This window comes from Panthera pardus, unplaced genomic scaffold, assembly GCF_024362965.1.
Source record: "Panthera pardus isolate Hobbes unplaced genomic scaffold, ASM2436296v1 HiC_scaffold_12, whole genome shotgun sequence".
Lineage (NCBI taxonomy): Eukaryota > Metazoa > Chordata > Mammalia > Carnivora > Felidae > Panthera > Panthera pardus.
In genome coordinates, this window is record NW_026526677.1 from 102,676,774 (window position 1) to 102,692,898 (window position 16,125).

At 38.8% G+C, this 16,125-nt stretch overlaps 1 pseudogene; it reads left to right on the forward strand.

Annotated features, from left to right (window-relative positions):
* Positions 1 to 9,598: 9,598 nt before the first annotated feature.
* Positions 9,599 to 12,513, forward strand: LOC109278619 (NXPE family member 1-like; annotated as a pseudogene).
* Positions 12,514 to 16,125: the final 3,612 nt, after the last annotated feature.

Consider the following 16,125-nt stretch of genomic DNA (forward strand, 5'->3'; position numbering starts at 1 on the left):
CTCTCTCTCAAAATAAATAAATAAGGCTCACAAAATGTGTATGGGCTGTGCTTTCAAAATTGTTAACTTAGTCCTTTCTCCTTGTCTGCAACCTTGGTCACATTATGCTTAGATGTTCTGGCTTTGTTCTTGGGGTCTTGCTGACAGATCTGGACTTGTAAAGACCAGACATATCATCCCTGTTATTAGGACACATTGGTTAATTTGCAAACAGTGAGTGGTAAGTTTCCTTTCTCCTTTTTCCCAAAACACTTTCCCTTAACTCAAAGTCCTCCCCTGGAATAGTCAAGATATCTTGACATACTAAGGCATCAACACAGACCAAAAGATGGTTTCCCCATTCCTCAATATTCCCCCATTCTATTTCCAACAACGAAGATCTTAATTTCAAGATACATCCACAAGATCTTCCAAAAATGTTTTTAAAACATGCAAAAATCCCATTCACAAAAGCAAATTACCTTTATCCGCAATAAAAACATTCTTTTTTCATCAAGGTTTATTTTTTCAGTCCTCAACTAAGGCTGGTAGCTGGCAACATCTTCCTTAAAGATAGGAGTTTTCTTCACTGAAATATCTCATGTGGCTCCTTGGCCATGTAAGTTTGTTTCCAGCCTAAACCAATAAAAGTTAAAAAGCAAGGGCCCCATGGCTACATGGCTGAACATGCTGAGCCAGTCCTAAGATTTTCTGTACCTCTCATCAGACTTTGGCTGATTTTGTGGAGCACAGCTTTCTTGCCACTGATCCTGATCTCGAAGCCTCAGTCATGGTGACTGGCACTTGGTAAGGAAGGGGTGCCAATGCAAAGGTGAATACCAAATAGCTGAGAGCCATTTTCAACCTGAAGGTTTATTACCACAATGTAGGAAGGCATCAGTTCCACCACTACACATGAACAGAACCCATGTGACCTCTCAGAAGGTCTGAAGCTTTCAGGTACCTATGTACTTTGTGAACTCCACCCCCAATATTCTTTAGGGTCACTCTTTAGTCCACAATCTGTGTATCCTCCTGGCACTTGTGTGGCTACGACAAAGAGGACTGGCAGAGACAAAGTTATAGGAGTAGAACCACCAGGGTTACAGCTGAGACTTTTGTCAGAACATAGGGTTCAGGGGTGCCTGGGTCGCTCAGTGAGTTAAGCGTCCAGATTCAACTCAGGTCATGATTCCATGGTTCGTGGGTTCGAGTTCCAAGTCGGGCTCTGTGCTGACAGCTCAGAGCCTGGAGCCCACTTCGGATACTATGTCTCCCTCTCTCTGCCCCTCCCCTGCTCACACTCTGTCTCTCTCAAAAAACAAACAAACAAACAAAAAAAAAAAAAAAAAAAAAAAACCATGGTATTCAAAGTCTCCCAAGTGGCCCCATACACCATTTGGATACCCTTTCCTGCTCAAGACTCCTTTTCCTCTACTTCCTGCTCCCCAACACCAACTCTCTCTGTCCTCCTCCATCTCTCCAGAGCACAGAAGACACCCCTCCACAGAGATGCACAGTCATGACCCCAGCACCATCCTTGGAATGGTTTTCTTCATCTCTAGTTCTTTAAGTAGGAGCACATGCATAATAGCATCAATCAGTATTTGTCAAATAAATGATGCTACACCTCTATACTTCCAGAACATGTTGTAAAACAGAACACAGAAAAGGGACATGGCCCATTTTAAAAATCAAATTAATATAATCTTCTGTAAGCTGAGAGGAAGAGAAACAAGGTAAAAAAGAGTAAGCACCACAATCATCCATGAAGAAGAAGAAGGGTGATGGGGTCAAAACTCTGTTTACAATTAGAATCACTGTTGACACTTCTTTACAGCTACTCCTTCCTGGGTTAGGGAGGAGTGATATGGAGCAGACATTACAATGTAGGAAATGGAGAAACAGTCCAAGCATGAGGAAGTCCAGGTTTTCAACAAAATTCACCTACAGCCACTAATCACCTTGTTTTTTTTTATTTCCTTCCTTTTCGATTATGCTAATGATACATATCGAGAACCTAAAAGATTCCAACAGAGAAGATACTGACGCAACTGTAGGAAGAACAAAGCTCTGTTCTGAGTATCATTCATTAAATGCAAACTTTTTTTTACTCAATAATGACCTTAAGATGGGGATATAACATTAAACTGCTGTGGTCCCTGTCCTCATAAAACGGACTGTCAAGAATGAATACCAGTAAATGTCAAGCTATTGCAATAGGTATAAAGGAAGAGAAATCTAAAAGAAGACGAGAAGAATGAGTAGGATTCAGGGATGCAAAAGAGGAGGTACAAGGAGAGCAACCTAAAAGAAAAGCATTCCAGAAGGAACAGCATAGACAAAAGGCCTCATCTTTCATGTGTTTTAGTAGGCGATCCCTCTCTTGTTTGCTGTCTTGTTTCAAATAAGATGATTCTTAAAACATCACCGGTACTTACATATGCATGTACATACACACATACGTATGTATGTAAAAATGTGTGAATCATTTTTACAATGGACAGGATTCACAAAGACTGGAAGAAAAAAAAAGGTTTTGTTACTCTACTTATTCAATATAACCTCTCTCAGTATTCAATCTACCCTGGGCCAGACAAAGAACACAGCATTAAATTGGTGATGTACTGTGGTCTTTTTTAATTAAGAAAAACAATATTCCCTCAGTTCATCCATAACTTGGTAGCCTGGGAGACCAAAATAAATGAGCTGGGTAGAGTTAAACCTACTTTGCCTTAACACAAGTCCCCAACTAAATTTTAAATTACTCTTGAGTAGAGAACTTGCCTTGAATGCCATGTACTATATACCTAGCACAAGACAGATTCTAAAATGTTTGTTAAACAAATGGATATATTATTCAATATATTTTAAAGAAATATCATGGTTTTTGAGATGCCTAAGAGTTTTTGTAAATGTCAGTTTCCTCCCCTTGTGACCCAGCTGTGTGAGGGTAACTGTGGAATGGAAAAGTCTCTTTCAAAACTATACAGACAGAATAGAGTTCAAGAGCTCCCTGAGCTGCTCCACAGGACAGCTCGGGTGGATGTGACAGAATCCAGGCGTTTCATGCTGCTCGGTTTCCGCACCAACCCCTAGGGTTTTATTCATATAAAGTAGCAACACTTGCACCACCACCACCACACACACACACACACACACACACACACACACACACACACACACGAGGGACTGCACAACGGTTAGATCACAGGCTTGCAAGCCAGACTGCCCATCTTTGAATCATCACGCTGGAAGTTGTTAATTTTATGGACCTAGGCAAATTACTTACCATCTCCCTGCTTCATTTCCTAATGTATAAAATAAGTATAAGATAGGACCTACCTGACAGACTTGACTGCTCCCCCATACTCACTGAGTAATTAAGTAGGCAGCTGGCTGTCTTCATCTTCTCCCCACAATCCTTCCAGTGCCCTGAAAGAACTGAGATCTCACATCTAAACCAACTCAAACCTTGAGCTTTCTGGTGACTGTGTCCCCCAGTAACAGTGACCTTTACACCTCATATATTTTGACAACCCACTTTGATGGCCACACCTTGAACCTTGTCATCTCCAAATGACACCTCCCACTTCCTTACACGTTCAAACCACAGACTCTTACTCTTTCGTATTTAGCTTCTCACTCTTATTATGCCTCCCAGAAACCTTGAATTCACTAATTCACTAAACAAAAATGTACTGAATGCCTTTTATGTCCCCAGCACTGTTTTCCTGGATTCTTCCAACCCCTTTCAACTTATAAGACCCCTGCTAGCCCCAATTTCCTTTTCTTCCCAACATAGGTTCTGTGGTTAATTACTTGAACTATTTTCTCCCCTACACCCTCATATTCATGAAACATGTTTGTTTTTTTCTGTTTGAAGTCTGTTTCCTCAAAGGAAAGCATATATTAATTCTTAATTTGTTAATTCTTAAGTCTCAGTTTCATCTTCCCAAAGGTTAAAGGAGTAAAATCAAAATTATGTCAGTAGATATCACACATTCCTGGAGGTTACAAGTTAATTTGTATTCTCACCTTATACCACATATCAAATAAATCTCAAGTTATTTATAGGTTCCACCTTTTTAAAACATCTAATTATTACAACAAACTCATGGGATATAGTCTCTATGAGCTCTTCTTTTAAAACTGTACAAGATCAACTTCAGCTAAACAAAAGATAAATGATAAGAACTCTTACAGACAAAATGATGACAATTACCAAATCCACATGACTATACAACTAGCCAAACACAAAATAAAACTATGGAGATTACAGGTGGAAAACAGAATATAAATATTTTAGACTGAGACATCAAAGAAATATTATAAATGACATTATATACATATGTATTAAAATACTTATATGCACTTATATTAAATATTTTATATATACTTATACATATTTTAAAAATATTTTTAATAAAAAGGTTATATATAAATATATACTACTGTATAAGGCATATTAGATATAGTATATATGTTATATATAATAAATATAGTACATACTATATACTATGATATCTAGTATATACTATATTATACTATACTTCATCCCATATAGTATATATACAATATATTAGACTATATACTATAGTCTATATATACACTACATACTATATATATAACACACACATATACATATATGTAGTATATAATATATACTATATAGTGTTATATATATATTATAGTATATATATAAAAAACTTATTTTTTGAAAAACATACATTTCTAAATAAGAGTAAACACAAAGGCAAATAATTTAATAAACAGATATATAGTAGTAGAGAGGAATAAAATAGGGTAAAAGAGTGTAAACAAATCATTTGGGGAGCACCTGAATGAATCTGTCAGTTAAGTGTCTGATTCTTGGTTTTGGCTCAGGTCATTATCTCACAGTTTGTGAGCTTGAGCCCCACATCAGGCTCTGCACTGGCTGTGCAGAGCCTATTTGGGATTCTTATCATTCCCTCTCTCTGCCCCTCCTCTACTCACACTCTCTCTCTCTCTCAAAAATAAACATGAATAAACTTTAAAAAGAAAGAAAGAAAGAAAGAGAGAGAGAGAGAGAGAGAGAGAGAAACACTTATATACTCAATCTACCACAAAGGAGGCAAGAATACACAATAGGAAAAGATAGTCTCTTCAGTAACTAGTGTGGGAAACTGGACCACTTTCTTATACCATACACAAAACAAACGCAAAATGGACTACAGACCTTAATGCGAAACATGAAGCCATAAAATCCTAGAAGATAACATAGGCAATAACCTCTTTAATATCAGCCTTAGCAACATTTTTCTAGACATGTCTCCTGAGGCTAGGGAAACAAAGGCAAAAATAAACTATTGGCACTACACCAAAATAAAAAGCTTTGCATAGCAAAGAAGACTATCAACAAAACAAAAAGGTAACCTACTGAATGGGAGAACACATTTACAAATGACAAACCTGAAAAGAGATTAATACTCAAAATATAAAAGGGCTTATACAACTCAATACCCCCCCCCCCAAAAAAAAAAAACCCCAAATAATCCAATTTAAAAAATGAGCAGACATCTGGGGCATGTAGGTGGATCGGTCAGTTAAGTATCTGACTCTTGATCTTGGCCCAGGTCATGATCTCACGTTCATGAGATCAAGTCCTGCTGTCAGCACAGAGCCTGCTTGGGATTCTTTCCCTCCCAGTCTCTGCCCCTCTCCCAGTCACACTCACACACTCTCTCAAAATAAATAAACAAACTTAAAAAAAAATGAGAATACATAAAGAGCCATTTCTCCGAAGAAGACATACAGATGGCCAATAGAAATATAAATAGATGCTCAAATTTTCTAAGAATCAGGAAAATGCAAGCCAAAACCACTATAAGACACCACTTTACATATGTCAGAATGGCATGTGATAAAGACATAGAGAAAAAAAGAACCCTCCTGCACTACTGGTGGAATGCAAACTGGTGCAACCATATTGGAAAACAGTATGGAAGTACCTCAAAAATTGAAAAATAGAATTACCATATGATCCGGTAATTCTACTACTTGGTATTTACCCAAAGAATTAAAAAAAATTAATTCAAAAATGTATATGCACCTCTATGTTTATTGCAGCATTATTTACAATAGCCAAGATATGAAAGCAACCCAAGTGTCTGTTGATAGGTGAATGGATAAAGATGTGGGGTGTGTGTGTGTGTGTGTGTGTGTGTGTTTGTGTGTGATGTGATGTGTGTATATACATACATACACATATATATACCCACATGTGCAATGGTATATTAGTCATAAAAAAGAATGAACTCTTGCCATTTATAACAACATGGATGGATCTAGATGATATAATGCTAAGGAAATGAGTTCATCAGAAAAAAACAAGTACCATGTGATCTCCTCTTATGTGGAATTTAAGAAACAAAACAAATGAGAGGCACCTGGGTGGCTCAGTCAGTTAAGCATCCAACCCTTGATTTCAGCTCAGGTCATGATCTCATGTTGTGAAATTGAGTCACATATCAGGCTCCGTGCCAACAGCACAGAGCCTTCTTGGGATTCTCTCTCTCCTCTCTCTCTCTGTCCCTCTCCCTATTTGTGCTCTCTCTCTCTCTCAAAATAAATAAATAAACATTAAAAAAGAAAAAAGAAAAACAAATCAACAAAGGGAAAAAAAAGAGACAAACCAAAAATCAGACTCCTAACTATCTAGGACAAACTGATAGTTATCGAAGGGGAGGTGGGGGGGGGGGGTGGTGGTGGTGGGAAGCATGAAATAGATGAAGGACATTAAAAGGACAATTTTCATGATGAGCACTGAGTAATGTATAGAATTAATGAATCACTATATTGTACATATAAAACTAATATAACACTGTATTTTAACTATACTGGAATTAAAAACTTTTACAAAGAGGATAAAACAAACCCAAAAATGCACACGCACACACACACACATTTTTAATAATCAAAGAAGTGAAAGACTTGTACTCTAAAAACTATAAAACACTGATGAACAAAATGGAAGAAGACACAAAGAAATGGAAAGACATTCCATGCTGGTGGATAGGAAGAACAAATATCGTAAAAATGTCAACAATACCCAAAGCAATCCACACATGTAATGCAATCCCTATCAAAGTACCAACAGCATTTTCACAGAGCTAGAACAAATAATCCTAAAATTTTTATGGAACCACAAAAGACCCCACATAGCCAAAGCAATCTTGAAAAAGAAAAGCAAAGCTCAAAGCATCACAGTTCTGGACTTCAAGTTATATTACAAAGTTATAGTCATCAAGACAGTATGGTACTGGCATAAAAACAAACACATAGATCAGTGGAACAGAATAGAAAACTCAGAAATGGACCCAACTAATCTCTGACAAAGCAGCAAAGAAGTTCCAATGAGAATAAGACCATCTCTTCAACAAATAGTGTTGGGAAAACTGGACAGCCACACGCAAAAGAATTAAACTGGACCACTTTAATACACTATACACAAAGATAAATTCAAAATGGGTTAAAGGCCTAAATGTGAGACAGGAAACCATTAAAAGCCTAGAAGAGAACACAGGCAATAACCTCTTTGACATCAGCCATAGCAACTTCTTACTAGAAATGTATCCTGAGGAAAAGGAAACAAAAGCAAAAATAAACTATTGGTATACATCAAAATAAAAGGCTTTTGCACAGTAAAGGAAATAATCAACAAAACTAAAAGGCAACCTAGGGAATGGAGAAGATATTTGCAAAGTACATATTGAATAAAGGGTTAGGATCCAAAATGTATAAAGAACTTATAAAACTCATCACACAAAAAACAATCCAGTTAAGAAATTGACAGAAATGAATAGACCTTTTTCCAAAAAAGACTAGCAGGACATGAAAAGATGCCCATCATCACTCATCATCAGAGAAATACAAACCAAAATGACAATGAGCTATCACCTCACACCTGTCAGAATGGCTAAAATCAACAACACAAGAAAAATAGGTGTCACTGAGGATGTGGAGAAGGGGGAACCCTCGAGCACTGTTGGTGGGAATGCAAACTGGTATGGCCACTTTGAAAAACCGTATGGAGTTTCCTCAAAAAGTTAAAAATAGGACTTAGTATGATCCATCAATTGCACTACTAGGTATTTACCCAAAAGATACAAAAATACTGATTCGAAGGGATATATGCACCTCGATGTTTATTAGCAGCATTATCAGCAATAGCCAAATTATGGAAAGAGCCCAATGTCCATCAACTGATGAATGGATAAAGAAGATGTATACTTCAAACACACACACACACACACACACACACACACACACACACACACAAAATGGAATATCACTCAGCCTTAAAAAAATGAAACCTTGCCATTGTAATGTCATAGATGGAGTTGGAGAGTATTATGCTAAATGAAACAAGTCAGAGAAAAACAAATACCATATGATGTCATTCACATGTGGAATTTAAGAAACAAAAAAATAAACATGGGGGCGGGGGGGGAGGGGAGGCAAACCAGAAAACAGACTTTTAACTATAGAGAACAAACTGAGGGTTACTGGAGGGGAGGTGGGAGTAGGAATGGGTTAAACAGGTAATGGGCATTAAGGAGGGGACTCTTGATGAGCCCTGGGTGTTGTATGAAAGTGATAAATCACTAAATCCTTCAGCTGAAACTAACATTACACTGTATGTTAACTGGAACTTAAATAAAAACTTGAAAAAGGAAAAAGAAAAAAAAAAGAAGTTGCATTCACACTGCATTCCCTTTCATAACTTTTGAATTTTGAGTTGGGTTTACATGGTAACTATTCCAAACTTCGTAAATTTTTACAAAAAGGTAACTTCATAGTTCATTGTTTAAAATGTTTAATTTTTACTATGATTTTTCCTTTTATTCTATTAGGATTTACATATAGGAAAACACTTCTTAAATATTTACTTCTTTCAATTTAGTTATAACCATTTCTTAAAACAAAATTTCTTAGGCATATATTTTTTATAATTTTTTTTCAATGTTTATTTTAGTTTTGAGAGAGAGAGACAGACAGACAGAATCTGAAGCAGGCTCCAGGCTCTGAGCTGTCAGCACAGAGCCTGATGCAGGGTTCAAACTCATGAACCGTGAGATCATGACCTGAGCCGAAGTCGGACACTTAACCTACTGAGCCACCCAGGCGCCCCTCTTAGGCATACATTTTTAATTTCAATATTTTTAAATGAGTTTTAGCATCCTATAGAATAGTGGTTTAAATAAAAATGGAACAATCAATTCATATGTTTTATCTAAAGTTTTAGTACTTTTCAAAAAATGTTTATTAATTTATTTTTGAGAGAGAGACAGAGAGAGAGAGCATGAGCAGGGGAAGGGCAGACAGACAAAGAGAGAAAGAGGATCCTAAGCAGGCTCCATGTTCAGCGTGGAGCCCGAAATGGGGCTTAATCCCACGACAGTGAGATCATGACCTGCGCCGAAATCGAGGGTCGGACAGTTAACCACCTGAGCCCCCAGGCACCACTAAAGTTTTAGCACTTCAATTATGGCAATTGCTGGGTTGGACATTTGGTGGTTAACATATGAATAATGGTACAAGTCCAACATTCAGGTTAGTAGAGACAGGCTCAGCCATGTACATACATTCCGTTACATTCCTTGCCAGTTTCAGTGTGGACAAAAGATGCTTACCTTTCTGCATCACAGGATTACCTTCGCAGTGCTCTTACACCGTGAAGTGCCATTGGACCCGGCCAGTTTCATCAGCAGAAACTGAGCTGAGAATAAAGGGAATCGTGGAGAAACGACACCGGCTGATCCCACCCAGACCCTGCACCCATGTGGTACCATCACCAGTGCGACGCACAGCAGACCTACCACCCTCCACCCCGAGACATCTACTGCAGGTGGAATCAGTGAACCATCCTGCTAGAGGTGAGAGACTATTTGGGACGCAGGGAGGAATATGGCAGGATCTCCCTGAGGGCCAGGATGTCCTCCTCAGCCCTGAAGACAGGTGCTTCAGAAAAGGTGAGACAACCGAATCTACCTGGTCAGCTTCACTTTATTCTTGGGAGGGCTGGGCCTCTGTGTCTCCTGCTCATCCACCCCAACAAAGGAGTGTCAGCTCTCTGGAGAGCAAGGAACCATGGCTATGACAGAGTGATCTTCACAGCCCACTTGGTCCAAGGCACCTCCAGGGTCTTCTCTGAGTGTAGCCTGACCCTAACCACAACTGTTGAACGGTGTCAGTACCTGGATGCTGGAACCCAAGAAGCAAGAGGCCTCATCACCTGCCCTTTGAAGGCCTGACCCACGTGACCACTAGTGACTTAGCCAAGAAGAACCTTTTATGTAAGGTTAGCAGGCCGTCAGACATAATGTGCAATTCGAAGGTACTTTATTTTTCTACATCAATTACCCCAATCACTTTAATTAACAGTGAGCCCTGCACTCTCAAATACCTATTGGTTATCAGCTTTGTTTTACTAAAGTCCACAGTTCTAGATCTATCAAAATGTTCCAGGCAGAGAAAATGTGCAAAAGTCAAACTGAGCTAACTATAGTATCAGCCATACCAAACCTCATCATTTCCCACTATAGTCTCCCTTCCCCCAGATGCAACTGCTTTGAATTATTTTTTTTTAATTTTTTTAATGTTTGTTTCTTTTTGAGAGAGAGAGGGGACGAGTACAAGCTGGGAAGGGGTAGAGAGATGGAGACAGAGGATCTGAAGGAGACTCCACATTGTCAGCACAGAGCCTGACACAGGGCTAGAACTCGCAAACTGTGAGATCACGACTTGAGCTGAAGTCACTTGAGCCGTGGATTACGCTTAATCCACTGAGCCACCCAGGCGCCCCCGCTGTGAATTATTTTAAATGTTTTAAACACTATTTACCACCATACTTTTTAAATATTGTGCTTATGTAGCTTGGTCAGCTACACAAAGCTCAATTTTCTGAACAAATGAGGGATTTTTCTCAGGTAAGGAAGCCTAGAAGAAACGCAGGGCTGACACAGGACCCGATACGCCCTCCAGGACCCATCTGAGACCCTTCTGTTCTGCCTCCTCAGCATGTGGCTCTCTCAAGCTTGTCACCTCAGCATCTCAAGATGGACATGCCACATCTACAATCTCAACTGTGTCCCAGGAGAAAAGAGGAAGGATAAACGCAAAGGCACATTCCAGCTGCATCTGCTACCCAGGGACTTTTGATCATCCATCACTGGCCAGAATCATGTAAAATAACCACCCTTACTGACAAGAAAGGCAGGGAAATAGAACCTTTTGCTAAGCATGCTGCCACTCTGTGTTCTGTAAATAAGGAGAGAGGAGGAAGGACCCTGAGTCGGTCACGAGTGGTATTACCACTCTGCTATCCCTTGATTTTTCCTTTTTCCATTGACTATCAATTTCCAGGGTTCGTTGTAAAAGCACCAGTTCTCTTACATCACACTTGTACCCCATTTGCCTTCACGACATTCTTCCAACTTAACAACAGTTGATCCTTGAACAACAAAGGTTTCAACAGCACAGGTCCACATATATGTGGATTTTTTTCCCCATAAATATATAGAAAACTATTTGGAGGTGTGCAACAATTTGAAAAAAAAAAACTCACACATAAGCCACATAGCCTAGGGATATAGAAAAAAAAATTAAGAAAAAGGTAGGTCGTGAATTCATAAAATATATGTAATATATGTAGCTACTAGTGTATTTTATCATTTGCCACCATAAATATATACAAATCTATCATTAAAAGTTAAAATGTGGGATGCCTGGATGGCTCAGTCAGTTGAGCGTCCGACTTCGCTCGGGTCATGATCTCGCGGTCGGTGAGTTCGAGCCCCGCATCAGGCTCTGTGCTGACAGCTCAAAGCCTGGAGCCTGCTTCAGATTCTGAGTCTTCCTCTCTCTGCCCCTCCCCCACTCATGCTCTGTCTCTCTCTCTCTCTCTCTTTCTCTATCAAAAATAAACTTAAAAAAAAAAAGTTAAAATGTATCAAAACTTACACACATAAACACAGATCATCCATGGCATCATTCATAGTCAAAAAGAACTGTAAACCAAGATGCCGCATTAAATCCTAACTGTATACAATTAACCGTAGTAGATACTGCCCTGTTGGAATAATTTTGTAGCCACCTCCTGTTGCTATTGTGGTAGTAGGCTCCAGTGTTGCATCCATTTAAAATGCCCTATGATGGTAATCATCTCTGGGTGAGCAGTTTGTCTCTCCAAAAAGTGATCTCTTAAGGTTCTCCAAAAAGTGTTCTCTTAAGGTTCTCACATGTTTTTTTATTGTGTTTGGTGCAACACCATAAACCTTGAACAACACCATGGGACTCATACAGAGTGCCACGAGCGAGGCTGGAAGTGCTCCCAAGAAGCAGAGAACAGTCGTGACGTTAGAAGGAAAAGTTGAATTGTTTGATATGTTACCACAGACTGAGGTCTGCAGCTCGGTGGCCCGCCATTTCAGGATAAATGAATCCAGCATAAAGACCACTGCAAAAAATAAAATAAAAGGAAATTTGTGATGCTGTCATTTGTAGCTCTGCCAGCAGGAACAAAAACTTTGCACATTTTGTGAAATACCTTTTTATCCCAAACTGAAAATACAGCTTTTATGTGGGTGCAGGATTGCTATAAGAAAGGCATACCTAACAACTCTAAGGATTCAAGAAAAAATGAAGTCATTATAAAGTGAAAGGAAGGTGAAGGATCTGAAGCTGGAGAATTTAATGCCAGCAAAGGACAGTTTGATAACTTAAGAGAGAAGTTTGGCTTTAAAAAAACATCAAGCTAACAAGGGAAGCTGCTTTGCCTGACCAAAAGACAGCAGATGGGTTTCCAGACACTATTTGCCTGAACAGGTTTTTAATATAGATGAAAGGGCTCTATTCTGGGGGGGGGGGGGGGTAGCGGGGGGTGAAATACCATACAGGACATGTCTCAGTGAGCACGGGGATTTAAGACAAGAAGCGATACATTAACTCTACTATTTTATGCAAACGCAGTTAGGTTTGCGATCAGGATTGCCTTGATCTATAAAGCTGCTAACCTCTAAACCTTGAAGGGAAAAGATAAACACGAGTTGTCAGTCTTTTGGTTGCACAACAGAAGACCCAGACAATGAGAACTCTTCTGGGTTGTTTCTACTGATGCTTTGTCCCTGGAGTCAGGAAGCACCTTGCCAATGAGAGACTGCCTTCTAAAATTCTTTTGATATTGGGCAATGTTCGTGGGCATGCAAAACTCTATGTGAGTTCAACACCAAAATTATCAAAGTGGTCTACCTGCTCCCAAATACAGGATCTCTAATTCAGCCTCTAGATCAGGGAATGATAAGGACCTTTAAAACTCAAAAAGCTACTCCACGAAAGACTGTCAACACTATGGAAAAAACCCTGACAGAGAGAACATCGAGAAAGTCTGGAAGGGTTATACCCTTGAAAATGCCATTGTTTATAGGAGAAAAAAAAAAAACCTTGGAAGCCATCAAACCCAAAATAATACATTCCTGCTGGAGAAAACTATGTCCAGATTTTGTGTGTGTCTTTACAGGATTTAAGACAGGGCCACTCAAAGAAATCATAAAAGAGACTATGGATATGAGAAAAAAAAAAAAAGTGTGTGTGTGTGTGTGTGTGAAGGGTTTCAAAATAATGGACCTTGGAGAAACTCAAGAGTTGATAGACACCACACCAGAGGAATGAAGAGAAAAAGATTTAATGAAGATGAGTCTTTCTGACCCAGTGCCAGATGGTGAGGAAGAAGACGCAGAGGCAGTGCCAGAAAACAAATTGATATTGGACATTCTGGCAGAAGGGTTCTGATCATTCAAGATTGCTTTTGACTTTTGTAACGCCAATCCTTCCATGATATGGGCATTGAAACTAAAGCAAATGGTGGAAGAAGGATGGGTATGGAGAGACACATTTTTAGAGAGACTAAAAAGCAAAAGGTCAGACAGAAATTATGATGTATTTCTATAAAGTATTTCCAGATTTTATTCCACCTCCGCCACCTGTTCTGCCTCTGCTCTCCAAAACAGCAAGACCAACCCTGCCTCTTCCTCCTCAGCCTATTACATTTGAAAACGATGATGATGACCTTTATGATGATCTCCTTCCTCTTACCAATAATCATGTTAACAAAGTAAATAAGTTCATAAACTTATCTGTTGTATATATGAGTACCTTTGTGTGAAAATCTAATAACCATACAGCGAGAACTGTAGATGTTTTCTGTTGTCATTATCATCATCACCAAAGTATTCGTTAGAACATCACATGCCAGACTTGCATGGAAGTGGATAGCTTATCCTTAATAGGCATCAAGTGGGTGGTATTTAACATAAAATTTCTAATATGTTAGTTTTCTTGCTGCTTCATAACTTTGCTTCCAAAGAATTGTATCACAGTACAGTATGCCTCCCTCTCATAATGGGAGAAATTGCATTTCAGCCTATCATCACAGGCAAGTGGGTTTTTATAATGTAACAATGTTTCCAGTATTATCACGGTGACTATGCCATAAAATTTTTATAACAATGTATTCATTAGTTGTGTAGGCGAGGATATGGTGAAGCAATTGTATCAAATGACACGAGGCTACCACAAAGCAATCATATTGCTGGTTCTTCATTATCAGTGCATGAATCATTAACATGAAATCATTACAATAATTACACAAAATTCATCATTTTCACGTTATTTTTTCATTTTTGATGTCTAGTGTTAGCAACAAATTTCACAGCTACAGTGTTGTGTATCATAGAAGACAATACTGATGTTGGTACTGACAAACAGTTCATCTTGTAAGCAAACAACATTAACTTATAGTAGCTCTGCAGTACAGGACTCTAAACATACTTTCTCCTTATAATTTCCTTAAAAATATTTTTCTCTACCTTCCTTTATCGTAAGAATACAATAGATAATACATATAACATACAAAGAATGTGTTAATTGACCTTTTATGCTAATCAGTAAGACTTCTGGTCCATAGTAGATTATTGGTAGTTGAGTTTGGGGGAGTCCAAAGTTTTGTGCACATTTTTGACTGTGCATATGGTTGGTACGCCAACCCCTGTGTTCAAGGATCAACTGTATATACAAGGGTTTTTTAAATGAGTACTGTACACATTGCTAATTAAATGTGCTATCTGTTGTGGTTTATATATACAATGGAATACTACTTGGCAATGAGAAAGAATGAAATCTGGCCATTTGTAGCAACGTGGATGGAAGAGTGTTACGCTAAGCGAAATCAGGCAGAGAAAGACAGACATATGTTTTCACTCATGTGTGGATCCTTAGAAACTTAACCAAAGTCCATGGGGGAGGTGAAGGGGGGGAGGGGAGTTATAGAGAGGGAAGGAGGCAAACCATAAGAGACTCTTAAATACTGAGAACTGAGGGTTAATGGGGGTGGGGGAGAGGGGAAAGTGGGTGATGGTCATTGAGGAGGGCGCCTGCTGGGATGAGCACTGGGTGTGTATGGAAACAAATGTGACAATAAACTATATTTAATATATTAAAAAAAAGGGTGCCTGGGTAGCTCAGTTGGTTGAGCGTCTGACTTTGGCTCAGGTCATGATCTCACGGTCTGTGAGTTTGAGCCCCACATCGGGCTGTGGTCTGACAGCTCAGAGCCTGGAGCCTGCTTCAGATTCTGTGTCTCCCTCTCTCTCTCTGCCCCTCCTCCGCTTATGTTTTGTCTGTCTCTTTCTTTCAAAAATAAATAAACATTAAAAATATTTTTTAATATACATATTAAAAAATATACACTGAGTCTAAGTAAATAAATAAATAAAATTAGGTTTAGTAAACAACAACAAAAAAATGTGCTATCTGTTGACCCATGTAGCACATGTTCCTTCCACCTCTTCACCCCAATCACTAATTTTTGGTTTTACTGAAATTTCATTTGTTTAGTTGACTATGTATTGGTCTGTCATTTGTCCACATCCTCCACCATATCCTTGAAAATTCTTCCAACTTTATTTTCTAAAACATCACTAACATTAGACAGTGTTTCAAGTCTATCGTTAGCCATCAGAATCCTTCCCCAGAACATTTTATCCATCTATTCTCGTCAGCAATGACCACTTTCTACCTGCTGCACAGTGTAGAGGACCTGGAACT